Here is a 12835-nt window from a genome sequence, read left to right on the forward strand (position 1 = left end):
ATGGGAACAGTCCAGCCCGAACTGCCAAGCCATGTCTTCCCTGGACCGGAAACAAGCATCCTGGGACCGGTTTCGGATTCATAATCCTCATCAGCCAGGCTATCTTAAATCCAGTGGCCAAGTGAGCAAGGGACTCACGTCTGAGCATACCCTGCCACACTTAGGGCAAACAAAGCGATACAAAAGGGGATGATGGACGGAGCGTTTGAGCAAATCAAACACTCACCCCCAGTCAACTGATCTGGGTTTAATCCATCAGCATTCTTTAGCCCACTCAGCCGCCCCAGTTCAGACATTGCCATATGCAAATCAGTCTGACCCTGTGCCTCATGGGAACAGTCCAGCCCGAACTGCATAGCCATGTCTTCCCTGGACCGGAAACAAGCATCCTGTGACCGGTTTCAGATTCATAATCCTCATCAGCCAGGCTATCTTGAATCCAGTGGCCAAGTAAGCAAGGGACTCACGTCTGAGCATACCCTGCCACACTAAGGGCGATCAAAGCGATACAAAAGGGGATGATGGACGGAGCGTTTGAGCAAATTAAAACACTCACCCCCAGTCAACTGATCTGGGTTTAATCCATCACCATTCTTTAGCCCACTCAGCCACCCCAGTTCAGACATGGCCATATACAAATCAGTCTGACCCTGTGCCTCATGGGAACAGTCCAGCCCGAACTGCAAAGCCATGTCTTCCCTGGACCGGAAACAAGCATCCTGGGGCCAGTTTCGGATTCATAATCCTCATCAGCCAGGCTATCTTGAATCCAGTGGCCAAGTGAGCAAGGGACTCACGTCTGAGCATACCCTGCAACACTTAGGGCGCACTAAGCGATACAAAAGGGGATGATGGACGGAGCTTTGTTCGCCCTAAGTGTGGCAGGGTATGCTCAGACGTGAGTCCCTTGCTCACTTGGCCACTGGATTCAAGATAGCTTGGCTGATGAGGATTATGAATCCGAAACCGGTCCCAGGATGTTTGTTTCCGGTCCAAGGAAGACATGGCTTGGCAGTTCGGGCTGGACTGTTCCCATGAGGCACAGGGTCAGACTGATTTGCATATGGCCATGTCTGAACTGGGGTGGCCGAGTGAGCTAAAGAATGGTGATGGATTTAACCCAGATCAGTTGACTGGGGGTGAGTGTTTGATTTGCTCAAACGCTCCGTCCATCATCCCCTTTTGTATCGCTTTGTTCGCCCTAAGTGTGGCAGGGTATGCTCAGACGTGAGTCCCTTGCTCACTTGGCTACTGGATTCAAGATAGCCTGGCTGATGAGGATTATGAATCCGAAACCGGTCCCAGGATGCGTGTTTCCGGTCCAGGGAAGACATGACTTGGCAGTTCGGGCTGGACGCTTCCCATGAGGCACAGGGTCAGACTGATTTGCATATGGCCATGTCTGAACTGGGGTGGTCGAGTGAGCTAAAGAATGGTGATGGATTAAACCCAGATCAGTTGACTGGCGCTGAGTGTTTGATTTGCTCAAACGCTCCATCCATCATCCCCTTTTGTATCGCTTTGTTCGCCCTAAGTGTGGCAGGGTATGCTCAGACATGAGTCCCTTGCTCACTTGGCCACTGGATTCAAGATAGCCTGGCTGATGAGGATTATGAATCCGAAACCGGTCCCAGGATGCTTGTTTCCGGTCCAGGGAAGACATGGCTTGGCAGTTCGGGCTGGACTGTTCCAATGAGGCACAGGGTCAGACTGATTTGCATATGGCCATGTCTGAACTGGGGTGGCCGAGTGAGCTAAAGAATGGTGATGGATTAAACCCAGATCAGTTGACTGGGGGTGAGTGTTTGATTTGCTCAAACGCTCCGTCCATCATCCCCTTTTGTATCGCTTTGTTCGCCCTAAGTGTGCCAGGGTATGCTCAGACGTGAGTCCCTTGATCACTTGGCCACTGGTTTCAAGATAGCCTGGCTGATGAGGATTATGAATCCGAAACCGGTCCCAGGATGCTTGTTTCCGGTCCAGGGAAGACATGGCTTGGGAGTTCGGGCTGGACTGTTCCCATGAGGCACAGGGTCAGACTGATTTGCATATGGCCATGTCTGAACTGGGGTGGCCGAGTGAGCTAAAGAATGGTGATGGATTAAACCCAGATCAGTTGACTGGGGGTGAGTGTTTGATTTCCTCAAACGCTCCGTCCATCATCCCCTTTTGTATCGCTTTGTTCGCCCTAAGTGTGCCAGGGTATGCTCAGACGTGAGTCCCTTGATCACTTGGCCACTGGTTTCAAGATAGCCTGGCTGATGAGGATTATGAATCCGAAACCGGTCCCAGGATGCTTGTTTCCGGTCCAGGGAAGACATGGCTTGGCAGTTCGGGCTGGACTGTTCCAATGAGGCACAGGGTCAGACTGATTTGCATATGACCATGTCTGAACTGAGGTGGCCGAGTGAGCTAAAGAATGGTGATGGATTAAACCCAGATCAGTTGACTGGGGGTGAGTGTTTGATTTGCTCAAACGCTCCGTCCATCATCCCCTTTTGTATCGCTTTGTTCGCCCTAAGTGTGCCAGGGTATGCTCAGACGTGAGTCCCTTGATCACTAGGCCACTGGTTTCAAGATAGCCTGGCTGATGAGGATTATGAATCCGAAACCGGTCCCAGGATGCTTGTTTCCGGTCCAGGGAAGACATTGCTTGGCAGTTCGGGCTGGACTGTTCCCATGAGGCACAGGGTCAGACTGATTTGCATATGGCCATGTCTGAACTGGGGTGGCCGAGTGAGCTAAAGAATGGTGATGGATTAAACCCAGATCAGTTGACTGGGGGTGAGTGTTTGATTTGCTCAAACGCTCCGTCCATCATCCCCTTTTGTATCGCTTTGTTCACCTTAAGTGTGCCAGGGTATGCTCAGACGTGAGTCCCTTGATCACTTGGCCACTGGTTTCAAGATAGCCTGGCTGATGAGGATTATGAATCCGAAACCGGTCCCAGGATGCTTGTTTCCGGTCCAGGGAAGACATGGCTTGGCAGTTCGGGCTGGACTGTTCCCATGAGGCACAGGGTCAGACTGATTTGCATATGGCCATGTCTGAACTGGGGTGGCTGAGTGAGCTAAAGAATGGTGATGGATTAAACCCAGATCAGTTGACTGGCGGTGAGTGTTTGATTTGCTCAAACGCTCCATCCATCATCCCCTTTTGTATCGCTTTGTTTGCCCTAAGTGTGGCAGGGTATGCTCAGACGTGAGTCCCTTGCTCACTTGGCCACTGGATTCAAGATGGCCTGGCTGATGAGGATTATGAATCCGAAACCGGTCCCAGGATGCTTGTTTCCGGTCCAGGGAAGACATGGCTAGGCAGTTCGGGCTGGACTGTTCCAATGAGGCACAGGGTCAGACTGATTTGCATATGGCCATGTCTGAACTGGGGTGGCCGAGTGAGCTAAAGAATGGCGATGGATTAAATTCAGATCAGTTGACTGGGGGTGAGTGTTTGATTTGCTCAAACGCTCCGTCCATCATACACTTTTGTATCGCTTTGTTCGCCCTAAGTGTGCCAGGGTATGCTCAGACGTGAGTCCCTTGCTCACTTGGCCACTGGTTTCAAGATAGCCTGGCTGATGAGGATTATGAATCCGAAACCTTTCCCAGGATGCTTGTTTCCGGTCCAGGGAAGACATGGCTTGGCAGTTCGGGCTGGACTGTTCCCATGAGGCACAGGGTCAGACTGATTTGCATATGGCCATGTCTGAACTGGGGTGGCCGAGTGAGCTAAAGAATGGTGATGGATTAAACCCAGATCAGTTGACTGGGGTGAGTGTTTGATTTGCTCAAACGCTCCGTCCATCATCCCCTTTTGTATCGCTTTGTTCGCCCTAAGTGTGGCAGGGTATGCTCAGACGTGAGTCCCTTGCTCACTTGGCCACTGGATTCAAGATAGCCTGGCTGATGAGGATTATGAATCCGAAACCGGTCCCAGGATGCTTGTTTCCGGTCCAGGGAAGACATTGCTTGGCAGTTCGGGCTGGACTGTTCCCATGAGGGACAGGGTCAGACTGATTTGCATATGGCCATGTCTGAACTGGGGTGGCCGAGTGAGCTAAAGAATGGTGATGGATTAAACCCAGATCAGTTGACTGAGGGTGAGTGTTTGATTTGCTCAAACGCTCCATCCATCATCCCCTTTTGTATCGCTTTGTTCGCCCTAAGTGTGGCAGGGTATGCTCAGACGTGAGTCCCTTGCTCACTTGGCCACTGGATTCAAGATAGCCTGGGGGTGAGTGTTTGATTTGCTCAAACGCTCCGTCCATCATCCCCTTTTGTATCGCTTTGTTCGCCCTAAGTGTGGCAGGGTATGCTCAGACGTGAGTCCCTTGCTCACTTGGCCAATGGATTCAAGATAGCCTGGCTGATGAGGATTATGAATCCGAAATCGGTCCCAGGATGCTTGTTTCCGGTCCAGGGAAGACATGGCTTGGCAGTTCGGGCTGGACTGTTCCCATGAGGCACAGGGTCAGACTGATTTGCATATGGCCATGTCTGAACTGGGGTGGCCGAGTGAGCTAAAGAATGGTGATGGATTAAACCCAGATCAGTTGACTGGGGGTGAGTGTTTGATTTGCTCAAACGCTCCGTCCATCATGCCCTTTTGTATCGCTTTGTTCGCCCTAAGTGTGCCAGGGTATGCTCAGACGTGAGTCCCTTGCTCACTTGGCCACTGGATTCAAGATAGCCTGGCTGATGAGGATTATGAATCCGGAACCTGTCCCAGGATGCTTGTTTCCGGTCCAGGGAAGACATGGCTTGGCAGTTCGGGCTGGACTGATCCCATGAGGCACAGGGTCAGACTGATTTGCATATGGCCATGTCTGAACTGGGGTGGCAGAGTGAGCTAAAGAATGGTGATGGATTAAACCCAGATCAGTTGACTGGGGGTGAGTGTTTGATTTGCTCAAACGCTCCCTCCATCATCCCCTTTTGTATCGCTTTGTTCGCCCTAAGTGTGGCAGGGTATGCTCAGACGTGAGTCCCTTGCTCACTTGGCCACTGGATTCAAGATAGCCTGGCTGATGAGGATTATGAATCCGAAACCGGTCCCAGGATGCTTGTTTCCGGTCCAGGGAAGACATGGCTTGGCAGTTCGGGCTGGACTGTTCCCATGAGGCACAGGGTCAGACTGATTTGCATATGGCCATGTCTGAACTGGGGTGGCCGAGTGAGCTAAAGAATGGTGATGGATTAAACCCAGATCTGTTGACTGGCGGTGAGTGTTTGATTTGCTCAAACGCTCCATCCATCATCCCCTTTTGTATCGCTTTGTTCGCCCTAAGTGTGGCAGGGTATGCTCAGACGTGAGTCCCTTGCTCACTTGGCCACTGGATTCAAGATAGCCTGGCTGATGAGGATTATGAATCCAAAACCGGTCCCAGGATGCTTGTTTCCGGTCCAGGGAAGACATGGCTTGGCAGTTCGGGCTGGACTGTTCCAATGAGGCACAGGGTCAGACTGATTTGCATATGGCCATGTCTGAACTGGGGTGGCCGAGTGAGCTAAAGAATGGCGATGGAATAAATTCAGATCAGTTGACTGGGGGTGAGTGTTTGATTTGCTCAAACGCTCCGTCCATCATCCCCTTTTGTATCGCTTTGTTCGCCCTAAGTGTGCCAGGGTATGCTCAGACGTGAGTCCCTTGCTCACTTGGCCACTGGTTTCAAGATAGCCTGGCTGATGAGGATTATGAATCCGAAACCAGTCCCAGGATGCTTGTTTTCGGTCCAGGGAAGACATGGCTTGGCAGTTCGGGCTGGACTGTTCCCATGAGGCACAGGGTCAGACTGATTTGCATATGGCCATGTCTGAACTGGGGTGGCCGAGTGAGCTAAAGAATGGTGATGGATTAAACCCAGATCAGTTGACTGGGGGTGAGTGTTTGATTTGCTCAAACGCTCCGTCCATCATCCCCTTTTGTAACGCTTTGTTCGCCCTAAGTGTGGCAGGGTATGCTCAGACGTGAGTCCCTTGCTCACTTGGCGACTGGATTCAAGATAGCCTGGCTGATGAGGATTATGAATCCGAAACCGGTCCCAGGATGCTTGTTTCCGGTCCAGGGAAGACATGGCTTGGCAGTTCGGGCTGGACTGTTCCCATGAGGCACAGGGTCGGAATGATTTGCATATGGCCATGTCTGAACTGGGGTGGACGAGTGAGCTAAAGAATGGTGATGGATTAAACCCAGATCAGTTGACTGGGGGTGAGTGTTTGATTTGCTCAAACGCTCCGTCCATCATCCCCTTTTGTATCGCTTTGTTCGCCCTAAGTGTGGCAGGGTATGCTCAGATGTGAGTCCCTTGCTCACTTGGCCACTGGATTCAAGATAGCCTGGCTGATGAGGATTATGAATCCGAAACCGGTCCCAGGATGCTTGTTTCCCGTCCAGGGAAGACATTGCTTGGCAGTTCGGGCTGGACTGTTCCCATGAGGCACAGGGTCAGACTGATTTGCATATGGCCATGTCTGAACTGGGGTGGCTGAGTGAGCTAAAGAATGGTGATGGATTAAACCCAGATCAGTTGACTGGGGGTGAGTGTTTGATTTGCTCAAACGCTCCGTCCATCATCCCCTTTTGTATCGCTTTGTTCGCCCTAAGTGTGGCAGGGTATGCTCAGACGTGAGTCCCTTGCTCACTTGGCCACTGGATTCAAGATAGCCTGGGGGTGAGTGTTTGATTTGCTCAAACGCTCCGTCCATCATCCCCTTTTGTATCGCTTTGTTCGCCCTAAGTTTGGCAGGGTATGCTCAGACGTGAGTCCCTTGCTCACTTGGCCAATGGATTCAAGATAGCCTGGCTGATGAGGATTATGAATCCGAAATCGGTCCCAGGATGCTTGTTTCCGGTCCAGGGAAGACATGGCTTGGCAGTTCGGGCTGGACTGTTCCCATGAGGCACAGGGTCAGACTGATTTGCATATGGCCATGTCTGAACTGGGGTGGCCGAGTGAGCTAAAGAATGGTGATGGATTAAACCCAGATCAGTTGACTGGGGGTGAGTGTTTGATTTGCTCAAACGCTCCGTCCATCATCCCCTTTTGTATCGCTTTGTTCGCCCTAAGTGTGGCAGGGTATGCTCAGACGTGAGTCCCTTGCTCACTTGGCCACTGGATTCAAGATAGCCTGGCTGATGAGGATTATGAATCCGAAACCTGTCCCAGGATGCTTGTTTCCGGTCCAGGGAAGACATGGCTTGGCAGTTCGGGCTGGACTGTTTCCATGAGGCACAGGGTCAGACTGATTTGCATATGGCCATGTCTGAACTGGGGTGGCCGAGTGAGCTAAAGAATGGTGATGGATTAAACCCAGATCAGTTGACTGGGGGTGAGTGTTTGTTTTGCTCAAACGCTCCGTCCATCATCCCCTTTTGTATCGCTTTGTTCGCCCTAAGTGTGGCAGGGTATGCTCAGACGTGAGTCCCTTGCTCACTTGGCCACTGGATTCAAGATAGCCTGGCTGATGAGGATTATGAATCCGAAACCGGTCCCAGGATGCTTGTTTCCGGTCCAGGGAAGACATGGCTTGGCAGTTCGGGCTGGACGGTACCCATGAGGGGCAGGGTCAGACTGATTTGCATATGGCCATGTCTGAACTGGGGTGGCCGAGTGAGCTAAAGAATGGTGATGGATTAAACCCAGATCAGTTGACTGGGGGTGAGTGTTTGATTTGCTCAAACGCTCCGTCCATCATCCCCTTTTGTATCGTTTTGTATGTTATGAGCACATGAAATGAATATCGGCATAGTAAGTAAGATCAAGACTTGCAAACTATTGGCCTGATTCTAATATGGGTGCTTGTCAGGACATATGCCCTGCGTTGCCGGACATGCGCGGGTGGGTTGTTGTGATGTCACCAATAGGCCTTTAACTTTGCCATAGCTGCTTTTAGTATTGTAGTAGTGATCAATTCAATCCGATTAGGTTAAGCAGTCTTTATTTCCAATCAAGTAAGGTACAAGTTGATAGTAGGACAGGGTTAATACCGAATGAATCAACATTCCACATCAAGGATACAAGTAAGTAAGAATATAGAATGTGGAGCTCTGGAGGAGCTCTAAACATAGAATGCAAAATACAAGAGATAAATGGGTTGACATGCAGATAGACATGCACTTACCCAAAACTCCATATACTACACATCCTTCCCTTAAAGAAAAAAAAAAAACAGGATAAAAAAATAAATAATAACAAATACATTCATTGTACCTATCTGTTTTTTTACCAGTTCTTCCAAAGGAAGGTTTAATATTAGAACAAGGTTTTAAATGACTAGGTGTTTCAGTCAACGGCAATGAAAGTCTGCTAAGACAATCAGCAATGACATTCTTAGCTCCAGGAACATACTGTATTTCAAATAAATAATCTTGGAGACGCATTGAAAGTCTAGCGATACTGGCAGTGGCTCTGTGAAGACCATCGGTAGTGAGAAGTTTAGTAAGGGTTTATGGTCATTTCTGACAATGAATCTTTTTCCCCACAAACATTTTCTAAACTGTTCTAAACCCCAGTCAACTGCTAAAGTTTCTCTTTCAATAACAGGAAATTATTCTTTTGTAGGACTGAGAGATCTAGATACAAAAGCGATAACAACTTCTTGTTCAGTATCGGTTATCTGAGTCAAAAGAGCATCCAGGCCCTTCGAACTCCCTCAGTAGTGATGAAAGTTAAGGCACAAGGATCAAGTCCTTGAGGAATGGGTGCAGAACAAACAGCCTTCTTAATAAGGACAAACGCTTGCTGACATTCCTCAGACCATTCGAATGTAACTTTGTTCTTGAGTAAATTTCTCATGGGATCGGTTTTCTCAGAAAAATTGCTGACAAATTTTGAGTAAAATTCGGCTAAACCCATAAACGATCTTAGCTCATCCTTCAATTTGGGTGCAGGAGCACCAATGATAGCTCTGATAAGTTTAGTTTTTGGTCTAATCTATTGTTCACTGATTTTGTGAACTAAATAGATCACCTTATTTTGTGAAAATCTGCACTTAGGAATTTCAGCAGTGAGACCTTTGCTATTGAGAACACCAAGTACTTTTCTCAGTCTTGAATCATGCTGTTGGGAATCACGGCCCATAATTAAAATGCCATCTTGAAAAAATGTGATGGCAGGCATATCACCAAAAAGTTGCGTCATAAGTTGTTGAAAAACAGCAGAGGCTAAGCCAGAGGGCATGCGGCGAATATGAAAACACCCAAAAGGAGTACAGAATGCTGTTAAATCTTGGCTGGAATGCTGCAAAGAAATTTTGTGATACGCTGAAGATATATCGATTATGGAAAAGCAATGGGCACCACAAGTAAGGGAGAACATTTCATCTATTCTAGGCAAAGGGAATTAATCGACAATTATATTGTCATTTAAACTTATTAAATCAACACATAGACAGATTTTTCCATTGGCTCATCTAGCAATAACCAATGGAGAAATCCATTCGGAAGCATCTACAGGCTCAATAATGCCAGATTCCTGTAGCTTGAGTAACTCTTTTTTCACTTCTTCTTTGACAATCATGGAAACATTTCTTACCTTATGTTTTTTGGGTATAGCATTGTATTTAACTCTAATACAGTGAAAAAATCCCTTGAGTTTCCCAATTTTGCCTGAAAATACACCAGGAAACCCATCATAATCAAACCCTGGGGGGCAAGATGGCCGCAGCTGGATTGTAGCGCACAGTCGCAATTCCTCCCTCTCCCTCCTGAACGAGGATGGAGTGTTAATTAGGATGCTGTGGACCCCTGGAGGCTCTGGAAATTAGACAGTAGCAAGAGTAAGCAACTGTGGTTCTGCGAACTGGCAGGCGTCCCCAATAGACTTTTTACTCTCTGCCATCAAGATCGGGCTAGGAAAGTTGGCTGTCTTTTTCTCCCACACAAGAGCAGCAAGCACGATTCCTTCCCGCCCCCCCCCCCCCCAAAACAAGTGAAGGAGCAGTCTGAATCAGGGACTGGAGCGGAGAAAATGACAAAGAGAGATCCCCTGGCCCCAGTTACGGCTCAGCGCTCTGCGGGCGCTGTACGGAAGGCGCTGAATACCACAACAAAAAAAAAGACGGATTCGTGGGGTAAAGGTAGCGAAGGTCCCAACACCGAGGAGCACTGTGACGCAGAAACCCGCTAAAGAAGGTGGCAAACTCAAGGATACAACAATGAGGCAACCTACCGTGGTCGAAGCCTTCAACGCAAAAGCCCCGGAACATTCCGACGCCGACGTGGGGGAGAAGGAAGTCAGCGCTGTCCTCGAGGTTGCTGAGAGAGCCGTTGCTAGGCAACACTTGGTTTCAGCGGCGGGAGCGCTGGCAGCTGGGCAATCAAGCAGCAAGGCAGGCAGTGATGCAGCCCAAGCAGGGCCCCTGGACACCGATGAAACTCTAGTCACATCAAATGTGTGTAATAACGATATGATGAGTGCCTTGCTGGTGGTAGAGGCAGGTCTGAACACCCCACATCGAACTGTGAGTACTTGGGGGAGCGACTCTAGCTTGGCAAGGCACAAGGATAACTCAAAGGCTAGGCAGCAGCAAGGGGGCTCTGAGAGAGGGGGGTGGTTCGCCGGAGGGGGACTGTTTTTTTTGCTGAATGAGGATTCGTAATCTCTACTCTCAAGTGAAGTAAGCTCAGAGGAAGGCTCATACACAGGGTCCAGCGCTTCTGGTAGGAGGAGCACACAGAAGAAGCGAAGGTCCAAAATCAGAGTTAATGCACCTGGGACCCCCTCGGGCACAAATAAGAAACTTGTTTGGGACTATTCGGCCACCTCACAATTGTATCACGATGGAACTAACTTTGCCCTCCCCAAAAGAAGAGGCCGCTTCCAACAACCCCCCCCCCCCAGCCCAGCCTTCCTCATTAGAACTACTGTTTAATACCCTAAAACAAATGCAAGGTGAAGCAAGGGTGGAGAGCCGCATTGTCAGGCAGGCAACAATGAGAATACCAAACTCTCTTAGGAAAGTCAACAAGCTATACGAAAAAGTGGCGGACAGAGTGACGCAGGTCGAGGAAAGAACAGGAAGGCTGGAAGACGACGTCGGTAGCTGGCAGACTTTCAAATTGGCACAGGGAAAAATGTCAGAAGACGTGCAACGGAAGTTGGAGAATTTTGAAAAACGCCAGAGGCAGAACAATATCAGACTACTGGGAGTGGCTGAGGGGGTGGAGGGGCAAGATGCCAGGCTTTTTGTTACTAATTTACTGAGGGGTGCCTTTCCTGAATCATCTTGGCAGTGGGAGAATGAGGTGCAAAGAGCGCTCCGGTTTCCATTTACATTGAAGAAAGGGGGTGGGAGGAGTAGAGGAGGGTATGCCCAGAGCAATTTTGGTTTATGTGGGCAACTACTTGCTCAGACAAGAAATTATGGATAAGGCAAGACCGGACTCTAAGCGGTCGTTTAATGGCATCACCTTCCTCGCCAGGCCCGCTACGGTGGAAAGAAGGTGGAGACTTAGGCAGTTAATCACGCCATTTCAGGCCTTAGGCTCAGAGGCTTATCTTCTGTTTCCTGCCAGGCTTAAGGTGAACACTAAGGGGCAAGTGAAGATGTTTTTTTCTGAAATTAAAGCACAGCACTATATGGAGGAGCTAAAGGGACAGAAGGGTGGCTAAGCTGGCTTGAATTGAAAAATAGTTCTTTAGCCCAGGGAACATTTAGGAACGATAGGGGCCTGTTCTTTTCCTCAGCCTCAGAGATCAAACTGACGGTGGGGGGTGTCAATCAATAGTTATAAGGGAGGGAGAGGGATGCGATAGCTGCAATTTAAAAGCGGTCACACATAGGTCATGAGTGACCTATTTGCCTGAAAGGGGGGAGGGGTGTCCTGGGGGGTCATCGAGAAGATCAGAAGGGGTGAAGGGCTGGAAGAGGGGGGTTAAGGGGGAGGAGCGTAAGGCACACACATTTAAGGTGTTCACAGCACACCACAGAACAGATGGGGGTGGGGTCGCAAACTACTCACACACCGGCGGTGTCGCCCCTAAGGACTCTGGTCAATGTAGTAAAGTGTTCGCGATGCATCATCTTTTGATCTTCTGCTATCTTCGCTGTGTTCGCCATCCCTGGACACGTATTTTGGGGTATTACCCCTCATTAGCAGGGATAGGCCGTGTACTGGGGTTGCCGATGGCTGCCAATATCTGCCAGGTATAGTACCACTCAGGCCCGTAGGTGCGGGATTCCAGGCTCGTCAGCCCGCTGCTCAAGGGAGCTTTAAAGTTACAAATGGGGGTGGGGTCGCACACTACTCACACACCGGCGGTGTCGCCCCTAAGGACTCTGGTCAATGTAGTAAAGTGTTCGCGATGCATCATCTTTCGATCTTCTGCTATCTTCGCTGTCTTCGCCATCCCTGGACACGTGTTTCGGGGTATTACCCCTCATCAGCAGGGATAGGCCGTGTACTGGGGTTGCCGATGGCTGCCAATATCTGCCAGGTATAGTACCACTCAGGCCCGTAGGTGCGGGATCCCAGGCTCGTCAGCCCGCTGCTCAAGGGAGCTTTAAAGTTACAAATGGGGGTGGGGTCGCACACTACTCACACACCGGCGGTGTCGCCCCTAAGGACTCTGGTCAATGTAGTAAAGTGTTCGCGATGCATCATCTTTCGATCTTCTGCTATCTTCGCTGTCTTCGCCATCCCTGGACACGTGTTTCGGGGTATTACCCCTCATCAGCAGGGATAGGCCGTGTACTGGGGTTGCCGATGGCTGCCAATATCTGCCAGGTATAGTACCACTCAGGCCCGTAGGTGCGGGATCCCAGGCTCGTCAGCCCGCTGCTCAAGGGAGCTTTAAAGTTACAAATGGGGGTGGGGTCGCACACTACTCACACAC

Source organism: Lissotriton helveticus, chromosome 9 (genome assembly GCF_964261635.1).
Source record: "Lissotriton helveticus chromosome 9, aLisHel1.1, whole genome shotgun sequence".
NCBI lineage: Eukaryota > Metazoa > Chordata > Amphibia > Caudata > Salamandridae > Lissotriton > Lissotriton helveticus.